Raw genomic sequence first — 14,448 nt, 5'->3', positions numbered from 1 at the left:
ATTTTTCACTTCCTCGTATTCATTCTGATTGTAAGGTTTAATGTTTTTGGATTTTAATAATTGAACAAAATTTACCTAATAAAATATAGAAACTATAAAAAAATAAAAAATAATAACTCAATGTGAATACTACAATAAATTAACCTTCAACCTTTAATATGAACAGTTAAATCAGATAATCAGATAGGTACTATTAAACGGAGATTTATGCTGAACCAACACAAACAGAGATTTATACTAGAGAAGAACTTAAAAGACTGTTGGAAAACATAAACTACACAAACAACACAACACTTAAGATCATAGATAAACCTGAATAAACCTAAATTTCACAAACAAAACAAAACTTATGACCGAAATGTAGGGGTCGCGTGAACGCAGACCCCTTCTGCCACAAATTATGACGTAGGCTCTGCCACTTGGACAGACCTTAGAGCAGCACCCTTTCCAAGTGCAATGGAAGTCATTGTCCTAGACCATGAGCCTTCTTGATCACCCAATGATCCCGTCCAGGTAAGTATGTTGCATAACCATCCACATTTTTCTTATGTACCACAAGCTCCACACTTCTCACTACTCTTTTAGTGATGTGGGACTCCAAATATCTTTGAAAACAAATCTCTCATCACCTATGTCACCAAATACATTAACATACCTTGCTTCATGCTTAAGATAATAAACTATTTGAAAATACCAACTTGTAACAACAAAAGAGAAAATTGACCTTGCACTTGTACCATAGAATGATTAAATGATTCTTCATTTAGGATACATTAGCTGCAAAGTGCAATCTTATCATGGGATTACAAACTTAAATATTTCAAAGAGAAATGACTAAATTTGTTGTAAAACAATTAATTACTTAACATGTTACTCTATGAAATGAGAATTTGAAACCAACATAGACAACATACAAAGTGCATGTCTTTCTTCTTTCTTTTGCTTTTGAAGGTTAATTTTTTAATTAAATTCATAATAACTATTTCAAATTTGATTAAAAAAAATAGATTTCCATGTGTTACATGAGATAAAGAAAATAATTTTTCCAGGTTAAATGCAATCATTATGTATAAACTAGACTAATTTTGAAGAATAGAACTATTTCAAAGCTAAAATCTAAATAATGAAAACACATGAATATAAAACTTTTAAATCTTCATAACTTGTGGATTTCAACTCAGCATTTGACATTTTGTTGCAAAACTTATAAGTGTCCTCTTATATATAATGTTTGGTACTCCACCAATCAAACCAAAAAGAACATGTACCGAGTATAAGATACAGACACAAGAGCAAAAGGCTAAATAAACAATAAGAGAAGAATATATCTATTGTAGATAATATAATGTGATAAAAAAGTTATATCGTTAGTTAGATATTTAAAAATAATGAATATATCCCAAAAATATATTAATGTTCTTTTTGTTCTTGTATATACCTTTAAACAAATTCATATAACTATTTCAGTAACTAACTTCAAAAAGTTAAGTGGATATTTATTCAACCTGAACCTAAATTTTAATGATGTTGTCTATATTGATTACTTACATACAATAAACTCGAAACTAAAAGGTCAATAAAAATCTATTTATAAAATCGGTAATAAATGAATCAAAATCTATGTTATTAAAAGATAATCACTTAGTAACAAATTAATTATACATTTATTTCAATGCATACTTTCATTTTACTCTAATAGATTAGAAGATAGACCATTTATTTGAAATTCACACACTATATTTTATTTTCTCTATTCATTGTCACCAAAGTTCTTTTGAAATAGATGATAGACAATATCTAGACATTATAATGTAAATTAAAGTGTATAGTAATGTCACTTGCTTTAGTTTTTATGGAAAATGTTGAGCTACAATGAAGGAGTTGCGCGAACACAAACTCCACTACCACAAATTATGATGTAGGCTCTACCATTTTGGTAGTAGGCTCTACCATTTTAGCAGACCTCAAGGCAATATACCTTAAGAGTGCAATGAAAGTAACTATCTTAGTCCAGGTAAGTATGTTGCACCTATGTATACACTTTTTTTTATATCTCTTGATTTTCATTACTTAATATACCCTAAAGAATGTGGGACTTTACACACTTGTATACTCTCCACTTGTACCAACTTGACCATTTTCTTATACATATGTTACTTTGCACGAGTATAAAGCTCCTTTGATTTTTATAAAGAATTACAATTACAACTAAAACACATCAAGAAATTGTTATTGCCAAAAAAATAATGAATGCTGAGTTGGTGAGAAATAACAAGTGAATACTACATTATTCATACGATGTAGGAGGAAAAAATAGTATATAATTACACACTTGTATACTTCCCACCTGTACCAACTTGACCATTTTCTTATACATATGTTACTTTGCACGAGTACAAAGCTCCTTTGACTTTTATAAAGAATTACAATTACAACCAAAATACATCAAGAAATTGTTATTGCCAAAAAAATAATGAATGTTGAGTTTGTGAGAAATAATAAGTGAATACTACATTATTCATACGATGTAGGAGGAAAAAATAGTATATAATTACACACTTATATACTTCCCACCTGTACCAACTTGACCATTTTCTTATACATATGTTACTTTGCACGAGTACAAACCTCCTTTGATTTTTATAAAGAATTACAATTACAACCAAAATACATCAAGAAATTGTTATTGCCAAAAAAATAATGAATGTTGAGTTGGTGAGAAATAACAAGTGAATACTACATTATTCATAAGATGTAGGAGGAAACAAGGTATTTTGATGCTTGCATGGTTTCACATATTTTTGAAAATCGTAAGTTTTTGAGAGGCTAAAACAAAGGTACTAGTAGTGACTAGTTTCATAGACGTAAAGTTCTTGTGACAAGAATTGTGGTATCTTCAAAAATTTTACTTGCTTTCTACTTGTAGTAAAATGGATCTAGATCCTCTAAAATGATCCATTCAACTTAGAGAGTAAAATCAATAATGTTAATAGTTGATATTGCATTCATATTCATATACATAAATTTCTCATTACTGATTGAAATGACTTATATCATTTTACTCACTTTAGGTGAATTATATCCTAGTACAATATTTTGATACACTGAAACTAATGTAGTAATAAGTGGAATTCATTCTCATTCTAGTCCCATGGGTTGTCTCTAATGTGTTGTATACATTATTATTTTTGTTTGATTTGACAAATGCATGCATTATCCTTATTCATGAAAAACTCTGCCAAGGATAAATATTCTTAACAAGGGTAAGGGAAAAAAACACTTTTTCCTTTTCTTTTCTAAGCACTTATTTCACATCAATTTATTTTAGAATGATGTTAGTTTTGTGCATTTTGAAAATGATGTCAGAAAAAATGGAATTGTTTGGAAGCTCGTTTCCTACTCGTGGAACTTCAGTTAGGTGTAAAAACTAATTAATAAGAAGGTATATAACAAATGTGTTGTTTGTTGCCCCATAGAAGGCTAAAAAGATTATGGACTAATGGATTTTTTTTTGTATTTAATGATTATAAACTGCCACCCTTGAATCTTAAATATAATTCCTAGTCCTTATGATAATCATATTACTTACCCTTTTATTTAGAAGTAATGCATTCATTAATGAAGCTATTATACTTTTTTCAATACAAAACTAAGAGACAAGATAAAATTAAGGTGATTTATATTTTTTATTTATATTAAATATTTTTCTTTGCATTTTCTATTATTGGTAGATGTAAAAGAGAGAAATAAAAGAAATATATATATATATATATATATATATATATATATATATATATATATATATATATATACCATAAATGAAATGGGGATGCATATAGGGTCATCAAAGAAAAAAAAACCATGACAGCTGTAGGATTTGAACCCACACACTTTTGGACTAGAGCCTAAATCAAGGCACCTTAGACCACTAAGCCAAACTATCCTTTGATATTGACAATTGGGCTTGTAAATGTTATACTTTATTTACTTTTTAACATAACAAAATAATTTGCACTTACTTTATTAAGGAAGAAAATAAAGAGACTATGAATAAATTAGATTACATGATATTAAAAGGGACAACTTTTTCGCAATTGTGCAATTTAAGTGAGATATTATCCAAATTGCAAGTTTTGAAAAAAATTATGTACATGACTGAGTCTTGCTTGCATGGCATGACTTATAAATCCTCAAATTGAAGTTGTGTTTAGTCAAACATAACTCCCGTGTGTTGTCATCGTGTTCACGACAAGACAGTAAGAAATACATCTTTTGAAAACAAGAATGGAGTTGTCACCATAATTTATCAAGAAAAACTACGAGAAAACTACACAAAAAGTGGTATCCAACAATAGATTAGGTTTGTTCTAAGATGGTCCCTTTTAGTTGTTAAAATATTTTTTTCTCCAAAAATCAAACAAACTGTTTTTATATTTTTTATTAAAAAAAAATATTTATGTGGATCTGACAAGGATTGAATTTGCTCCAACTTAGTCTTGTTCACAATAAGAAATAAGAGTTATGTAGTTCTTTATTAAAAAACAACTATTTTGTGGTTGTTGATATTTTTAAAATTTGAAGTCTTTTCTATTTTTTGAAATTTTAATAATTATTTATAATTCGCGCTGTAATACCCCTTTCGAGTTGTCACGTGTAAATTTTTTTATCTTTTCAAACCAATGAAAATACTATGATACCATTCTATAAATAGGAACTTCATAAATACTTGTCCAAGTTCATTCAAATAAAACCTCACAAATACCAAAAACATCTATAAAGGTTCCTATTACAATTCTTTTAAACCACAAAAATTCAAAGGAAATTTCAACATAAAAGAAATCCATTTTTTTTCAAAAGCTTTAAAAAAATCCCAAAGTTCTCCTTAGCACATCTCCTCACACCTATGCATTTGCACCAACATCTATGACAACATTTGCTCCCGTATAACATTCACATTATATGATCATCGCACAAACACAACAATGCAATGCAACTCACGTCATGATCACAAACGTGTTACATAAATTTAACCAAGTCATATTACCACCAAGTAATATCAATCAAATTATATTAGCCCCAAGTAATATCGATCTAGTATGTCATTCTCTTATATCTTACCACTATCACAACGGTCAAATGAAAGAACAACGTGTTACTGATCAAATGTCACAATTTTAGCTCAATCCAATGGTTAACGAACCAAAAAACTCAATTTTACCAAAATTGTGTAGACTAGAAAAATACACACTTGCTTGAATACGGAAAATAACGTTTTGGCATATTAAAATGATCATGTTTCAATACAACCAATTCTCTAGAATACACAACAAAAATTTTGATCATCCCACCATCAAATTAATTGAGCATAGAATCATTCCCATATTCAAAAGGTCAAATTCTATGTGCTTATTCATTAAAATTGATACAACCTTCAGAGTTCAAATAATAAGGAGAAAAAAATACACTGCACCTGTAATCCTCTTAACATTGGAGTCACTTACCTTATATTCACTTAATGAGCATTCTCTTATTAAATCAAAATTATTCTCACCACTTAATATTAACAATTCAGCATGTAATTATTTAACCCAAACAGCAAAACTATAAATTTTCCATAGAGAATAGCAACCCGAAACCACTTCTTATACCCTTATAACATCATTCCATTGATCATATAAAAAAAAACATCAACAATTAACATATAGTCACAATTTAGTACCTAAAAATATATTTCCATTGGATATTCCACTCATAATTATTAACTCTAAACCCAAACTGACCATTAATCCAAAAACTCAAAATTTAATCTTGCATTATAATTTCCTGTATTTATCATGAATAGAAAAATTGCAAAATGTATAGAACCAACGTCACAACCATTGAGCGTCCCTTGAGAATCGTTATCCAATAATATAACTCATCATTCACTAAAATTCCATTTCACAATCCCATTATCATTATTTTTCCCAAAACCCAACCGTGCAAAACCACGTAACAAAATTTCCTTCCATTACACCCAATAATAGTCCATAAAAAATGTGTTCATCACCACCACTTTAGAATATCAACATTTCGATCAACCAATAAGAGCAACAATAGAAAACATACATTGCATCCACTATAACATCCCTATCGGATATACTAATTTAAATAATTAAAATAGGAAATAAGTATAAAATCGCATTTATGATAATTCATTTTCCAAAACGCGAGAAAGTTTGACATTTATTATACCGCAACAAACCAAAATCAACAAACTATAATTGTTGATTACAAATTTCGAGTCTGGTAAGATAAAGGTTTACAAAATGTTCAAAATCCATAAAACAAGAAAACATCATAAAGGCTTTTCCCCAAGCTAGCCCCTCTCCAATCTATGCTTCACCAACAACACCTGCAACATCATCTACTCATTACACGATCATCGTCAAACACAAGCAGACAATGTGAGCTTAATAGAATAAAAGTACACTACACAATATGATAAATAATCATTCATTATTCCAAATACATCTAATACTCCCAAGTCTCACCACATAATACACCATCCCCTCACAACCAACTAGTTTCCTTTCCTACGCCCTAACACCTATTGGAAGAGAATTTCTCCCCTTGCGCACCAACGCCTCGTGGAAAAACAAGCAACAACCCTTGCTTGTTCACCAAAACCCTAGTAAGAGTATTACTTTCCTTAGGACTTACAAGCAACCGCCCTTGCGTGCTCACCAAAACCCAGAAGGAGCACAACTCTTACCTGTTCACACAAAACCCGGTAAGGGCGTTGCTTTTCCTAAGACTCACAAGCCACAATCCTTAATCCTCGACTTCAAAAACTTCCCTTGGACACATCTTGATTCTACACCCTTTGATGATTACATTGATCGATCTTTGCTGCCACGAGTGTCTACTCGTCCCTTTGACTACAAACCACCACCTAATAGTCCACACATGGGAATAAATTTGCCACGACCACGATCCGCGACACGAAGTGGAGTTCCGCAATACGAACAACAATTTGTATTTGTCCCATGACTACCAACTCATCAGCTAACACTGAGGAAGGCAATCTTCCGGAACCCATCCGTACGAGCCACGATCTCGCACACTCCATTGGACTTTCAAAACCACCAGGCTACAACCTCGAGTGGCCACGTGTTACCCCAATAGAAGTTGCACTCGTAACTAGGCCCCCAACAAAGCATCACATCAAAACCTCCATTTAAAGCTGTGTAGAATACTCCTCGCAATCCAACTCTCCACCCAAAACTGCCTGGCGCATCACTCGAGTTGCTAGGCGAAAATTGGTCCCAAACCGCTTGGCGTTGTGTTTCTCCCAAAGCTTACTTGCACCCACTATCGCCTAGCAGCTTACCCTGTGCCGCCAAGCGCCACACCAATAACGTCAATGCTACTAGTTCTTGGCACTCCAGAATAGGTTCTAATGAACCTACTCACCTTACACATGTTGATACATATACCAAAACTCAATACACATTCCACAAGTTCTAAGAATCAAGCACATATATTTTTACACAAGGATTCATGCATTTATATCCTATCAATACTTGGTTTAATACGAACCATTCATGTTGTAAGGAACTAAAAATCTTAACCCAATATGCACCCAACTGATAACACAGTCATCAAGCGATCAAATTAATACTATCTATAACAACTTCAGTATTGTTAAGAAAGTAGTCAACAAAATAGAAAGGGTAAAGTAACCCAAAGTCGTCTACCAACGAACACAGAATTGATTTTTAACAAATCAGTTCTTATAAAACTATACAAAAGAGTTAGTCAAATAAAATAATAAAAATATGAAAGATAAAGATAAAAAGATAAAATAAGATGAAAATAATAGAAAAGAAAAATAGGTCGATTCCACTGCTTTTTCAAAATAGGATTCATGATTAGTTTCCTAAAGATTATTGTTATTGATTTCTTGTTGAAAACTTCACATTAATCAATGTAACTTCTCAATTAATTTGTTGGTGTCCTTACTTTTAACAAAAGTAACTTATCAATCAAAAGCAAGAACTTTGTAGATTAATCTTAGTAAATTTAACCAAAGTAACTTCTCAATTAAATATTACTAATCCTAATCATGTCTATTCTTTTACCTCTTATATCTAATCTAAGTTTTCACCTTTAATCAAAGTAACTTCTCAATTAAAATTTAAAAACCCTTGGACTCATACGATTGTTATGTTATGTAGATTTAACACCGTGCTAACTTGCTACAATGTAAAATTCATTACTTTTACTAAATTAAGAACCAAAAGACATAGATGAAAATAAATCTCAACAAGAATCAAAAGAACAAACAAATTAATTGATCTAACCTCACAATCCAATAAAGAAATTATAATGGAATCAACCCAAGAAGTTTAGCCTTCCATGGAATGCAAAAGTAAAACAAAAATAGAAGAAGAATAGAGAGAAAAAGAAAGAAAGGAAACGAAATTAGGCCCCCCTAAGGGTTCCTAAACTCCAAAGTCTCGAGCTTTTTTTCTCTGCTTCCCCCTTAGTCTCTTTATATAGGACTTGGACTGGACTTTTCTGTTGCTAAAATCTCTCAAATATCTTTTAAAATAAAGATAAAGATAAATATTCAAAGATATTTGGAGAGATATAGACTATTTGACAAATATAGTTGGTTGATAATATCAATATCTAATATAATTAAATAAATTAATTGCTTAAAGATATATGATAAATTATCACCAACTAATATTTGTATTAGTTTTCTAAATCAACCATTTTGAGATCTGAGAGTCCAAATTTGCAGAGACATCCAAAAATATCAACATTTGTACTTAAACCCCTCTTGTTTGATGAACTTTGATCAGAATTTGCCCAGAGTTGACTGTTTGACCATATTTGACTCTTTGACTATCCATTGAGAAGCTGACACGTGGCATTCCTCTCTTTCTCTCAAATGAAGCTTTCTCTCTCCTCCCTTAGGGTTTCTGCCGCAGAATGAATTATGGTCGTTACTGTTCATGCTTGGAGGCACTGGAGGAACGATGCAAAAACGCTGGTGCAGGTGCGTGAAGCTTGGTTCACGTTTTCCAGATCTGATTTGGACTACAAAGATTGTTGCAGCGCGATTTCCCTGTGTCAAACTCGTGTTCGTGTGCTGGTCTAGGGGCTCGTGCAGGTTTTGCATTTTCTGCTTAAACGAAGGTGTGCATGGTTGCGATGGTGGAATAGAGAGCAGTGTGACTAGCTGTTGTAGATCCGATGGTGGCCGGCTCACGGACTGTTGCAATTTTATAGATGTAATTTCGTGAGTTATGGTTGCTGTCGAAGGTTCATCAATGGAGGTCGACAACGGCTATCATGGTCGTTGTTCCCGAAACTGGATCTGCGTTTTGGAGTGTTGCACTAGTGTTTCACGAAACTGCATCCATGGTTGCTGCAATGGAAAAGATAATGCATCAGTTGTTGCAATGGCTGCTCCGACGAGTTGGTGTGTTGTGAACGCGGAAGGAGTTTCAAAATGAAGATGCATGGAGGTGCTGCTACTGCAATGGTGATTGTTGGTCCGTGAGGTTGCAAGAATGGTGTGGAACTGATGTGCTCTCCGTGCAGGTGGTGTTTATGGTGGCCAACGTTGTGCGTTGCACTGGATCGCAATGGCTCCGGCAAAAAATAGGAAGATGTTTCTAGACCAATTTGATGCGTGTTGTTTCTTTTTGAGATTACTTTTTGAGAAAATTGTGAAAATGTTAACTTTTTACTAAGTGAAACTTTTAAACAATATGTCTCATAAGAAATCCACCAAAAATCTACGGTTGCGATATTGGATAGATATAAGAGAATGACATACTAGATTGATATTAGTGGGTGGTAATATGATTTGATTGATATTACTTGGTAGTAATATGACTTGGTTAAATTTATGTAACACGTTTGTGATCATGAGGTGAGTTGCATTGCATTGTTGTGTTTGTGCGATGATCGTATAATATGAGTGTTATACGGGAGAAAATGTTGTCATAGATGTTGGTACAAATGCATAGGTGTGAGGATACGTGTTGAGGAGAACATTGGGAATTTTTGAAAGCTTTTGAAAAAAATGGATTTCTTTTATGTTGAATTTTCCTTTGAATTTTTGTGTTTTAAAAGAATTGTAATAGGAACCTTTATAGATTTTTTTGGTATTTGTGAGGTTTTATTTGAATGAACTGGGACATGTATTTATTAAGTTCCTATTTATAGAATGGTATCATAGTATTTTCGTTGGTTTGAAAGGAGAAAACAATTTACACGTGACTAGGGATGGCAACGGGGCGGGGCGGGGACGGGTTTCGCTATCTCATACCCATCCCCGTAGAAAAATTCATAGCCATCCCCATCCCCAAACCCAACGGGTGTCAAACTTTTTTCCCATCCCCATCCCCACCGGGTAACGAGTATAATCTCGTACCCATGCCCATACCCGTTTTCCTACTACTCCAATATTAATTTTAATTAATTTTTATAAAATAATAAAAAATTATGGTAAAGGAAACATAATATTATCAAATATTCATTATTAGAGGATAATTGTTTCTTCAATATCAAATAGTTTTAAATAAATTATAATTGTTTACATTTTATATTAGAGTATCAAATAAAATTTCATGAAAATCAAAACATTTATTAAATTTCCAAAATGCAAACATTAATGAAACAAAGTTGATAAAATTTAAAAATATGAAAGGAAAAAAAATTCAAATTAAAATATATTTTAAATTTTGTTTTACTTCAATTTTTAAAATTCTAATGAATCTCTTTTTTATACACTAATAAAAGTTATAATACATCACTTGATCAAAATGATGCAAAGAACAAATAATAAACATAATAATAAAATTTTGACATAGATATTGTATCTTTTGAACTTCAATGTATGTTGGATGGTGATAAAAAAATATTCACGGAAATTACATTAAATTTTTATATTGTAATAAATAAAAGTTATTTATACAATTATAGTGAAAAAATACAGTATGATTGATAATGAGTTAAAAAATAAAAAATAATTAGATAAAATATATCGAAATGATATTGTACATGATGAAAATAAACAACAAATAAAAATATTAAAAAATTATCAAATGTGTGTCTTAGAAATAATTTGAGAGACTATTGAAAGAAATCACACAAAAGAAAACAATTGTACAATTAAGGGTATGGTAAGATAAAAAATACCTTAGAGATCTAAGAAAACATTTCAAATATCAACATACATACTTAATGTTTGAGAAATAATGAAAAATGTATTGGAGATGCGAATGAGTTTCATGACAAACCAAATAATTAGAAAAAATAAAAAATAGAAAGTATATATATATGGTTACTTAATTAATTATGAATATTTTAATAATTTAAACGGAGACGGAGATACGACGGGGACAAGTATTATGGCGGGGATATGTACATCCCCATACCCATCCCCATACTCAATTGAAAAAGTCAGGGATTCTCCATACCCATATCCATAACCAGTCAATGCAAGAATTTTCCGTCAAAACGGGAACGGGTTCGGAAAATACCCATAGAGACGGGTTTATTTGCCATCTCTACATGTGACAACTCGAAAGGGGTATTACAATGTGAATTATAAAAAAATATTAAAATTTCAAAAAATAGAAAAGACTCCAAATTTTAAAAATATCAACAACCACAAAATAGTTGTTTTTTAATAAAGAACTACATAACTCTTATTTCTTATTGTGAACAAGACTAAGTTGGAGCAAATTCAATCCTTGTTAGATCCATATAAATATTTTTTTAATAAAAAATATATAAAAAAAAATTGTTTGATTTTTGGAGAAAAAAATATTTTAACAACTAAAAGGGACCATCTTAGAACAAACCTAAATCTATTGTCGGATACCACTTTTTATGTAGTTTTTTTGTAGTTTTTCTTGATAAATTATGGTGACAACTCCATTCTTATTTTCAAAAGATGTATTTCTCAATGTCTTGTCGTGAACACGATGACAACACACGGGAGTTGTGTTTGACTAAACACAACTTCAATTTGAGGAGTTATAAGTCATGCCATATAAGCAAGACTCAGTCATGTACATAATTTTTTTCAAAACTTGCCAATTTGGATAATATCTCACTTAAATTGAACCATTGCGAAAAACTTATCCTATTTAATATCATGTAATCTAATTTATTCATAGTCTCTTTATTTTCTTCCTTAATAAAGTAAGTGCAAATTATTTTGTTATGTTTAAAAGTAAATAAAATATAAAATTTACAAGCCTAATTCTCAATATCAAAGGACAATTTGGTTGAGTGGTTTAAGGCGCTAGATTTAGGCTTTAGTCCTACAACTGTCATGTTTCTTTGTCTTGTTTATATATATGTTTCTTTTATTTCTCTCTTTTACATCTACCAATAATACAAAATACAAAGAAAAATATTTAATATAAATAAAAAATAAAAATCACCTTAATTTTATCTTGTCTCTTAGTTTTGTATTGGAAAAAGTATAATAGCTTCATTAATGGATGCATTATTTCTAAATAAAAGGGTAAATAACTTGATATTATCATAAGGACTAGAATTATATTTGAGATTCAAGGGTGGCAATTTATCATCATTAAATACAAAAAAAATCCATTAGTCCATAATCTTTTTAGCCTTCTATGGGGCAACAAACAACACCTTTGTTATATACCTTCTTATTAATTAGTTTTTACACCTAACTGAAGTTCCATGAGTAGGAAATGATCTTCCAAACAATTCTATTTTTTCTGACATCATTTTCAAAATGCACAAAACTAACATCATTCTAAAATAAATTGATGTGAAATAAGTTCTTAGAAAAGAAAAAGAAAATGTGTTTTTTTCCCTTACCCTTGTTAACAATATTTATCCTTGGCAAAGTTTTTCATGAATAAGGATAATGCATGCATTTGAAAAATCCAACAAAAATAATAATGTATAAAACACATTGGAGACAACGCATGGGACTAGTATGAAAATGAATTCCACTTATTACTACATTAGTTTCAGTGTATCAAAATATTTTACTAGGATCTAATTCATCTAAAGTGAGTAAAATGATATAAGCCATTTCATTCACTAATGAGAAAATTATGTATGCGAATATGAATGTAGTATCAACTATTAACATTATTGATTTTACTCTCTAAGTTGAATGGATCATTTTAGAGTACCTAGATCCATTTTTCTACAAGTAGAAAGCGTAAAAGTTCTGTAGATACCACAATTCTTGTCAAAAGAACTTTACGTCTATGAAACTAGTCACTACTAGTACCTTGGTTTTAGCCTCTAAAAAACTTATGATTTTTAAAAATATGTGAAACCATGCAGGCATCAAAATACCTTGTTTCCTCCTACATCTTATGAATAATGTAGTATTCACTTATTATTTCTCACCAACTCAACATTCATTATTTTTTTGGCAATAACAATTTTTTGATGTATTTTGGTTGTAATTGTAATTATTTATAAAAATCAAAGGAGTTTTGTACACGTGCAAAGTAACATATGTATAAGAAAATGGTCAAGTTGGTACAGGTGGAGAGTATACAAGTGTGTAATTATATAACCTTGTTTCCTCATACATCTTATGAATAACGTAGTATTCACTTGTTATTTCTCATCAACTCAGCATTCATTTTTTTTTGGCAATAACAATTTCTTGATGTATTTTGGTTGTAATTGTAATTATTTATAAAAATCGAAGGAGCTTTATACTCGTGCAAAGTAATATATGTATAAGATAATGGTCAAGTTGGTACAAGTGGAGAGTATTCAAGTGTGTAAAGTTCCAACAAAATGTCAAATCATGAGTTGAAATTCACAAGTTATGAAGATTTCAAATTTGTATATTTATGTGTTTTCATTATTTAGCTTTTAGCTTTGAAATATTTCTTATTCTTCAAAATTAGTCTAGTTTATACACAATGATTGCATTTAACGTGGAAAAAGTGTTTTCTTTATCTCATGTAGCGCATGGAAATCTTTTTTTTAATCAAATCTAAAATCGTTATTATGAATTTAATTAAAAAAATAACCTTCAAAAGTAGGAAAAAGAAGAAAGACATGCACTTTGTTTGTTGTCTATGTTGGTTTTCAAATTCTCATTTCATAGAGTGCCATGTTAAGTAATTAATTGTTTTACAACAAATTCAGTCATTTCGCTTTGAAATATTTAAGTTTGGAATCCCACAATAAGATTGAACTTTGCAACTGATGTATCATAAATGAAGAATCATTTAATCATTCTATGGTACAAGTGCAAGGTCAATTTTCTCTATAATTTGTTGTTACAAGTTGGTATTTTCAAATAGTTTATTATCTTGAGTAGGAAGTAAGGTATGTTAATGTATTTGGTGGCAGAGGTGATTAAGTTAATGAGAGGTTTGTTTTCAAAGATATTTGGAGTCCCACATCATTGAAAGAGTAGTG

At 30.6% G+C, this 14,448-nt stretch overlaps 1 non-coding gene and 1 pseudogene across 1 annotated transcript; one reads left to right on the top strand and one right to left on the bottom strand.

Moving 5' to 3' along the window:
- Positions 1-14,448, top strand: part of LOC114188427 (squalene epoxidase 3-like) — a 59,162-nt pseudogene that overhangs the window by 7,459 nt on the left and 37,255 nt on the right.
- LOC114189355 (U1 spliceosomal RNA) lies at positions 362-521 on the bottom strand. Its single transcript, XR_003605658.2, has one exon. It is a non-coding gene; the product is annotated as a U1 spliceosomal RNA (small nuclear RNA).

Source organism: Vigna unguiculata, chromosome 6 (assembly GCF_037176805.1).
Source record: "Vigna unguiculata cultivar grain cowpea cultivar isolate G323 ecotype 2 chromosome 6, ASM3717680v1, whole genome shotgun sequence".
Classification (NCBI taxonomy): domain Eukaryota; kingdom Viridiplantae; phylum Streptophyta; class Magnoliopsida; order Fabales; family Fabaceae; genus Vigna; species Vigna unguiculata.
Note: the sequence above shows the minus strand (reverse complement) of the source record. Positions and strands in the feature narration are given on the sequence as shown.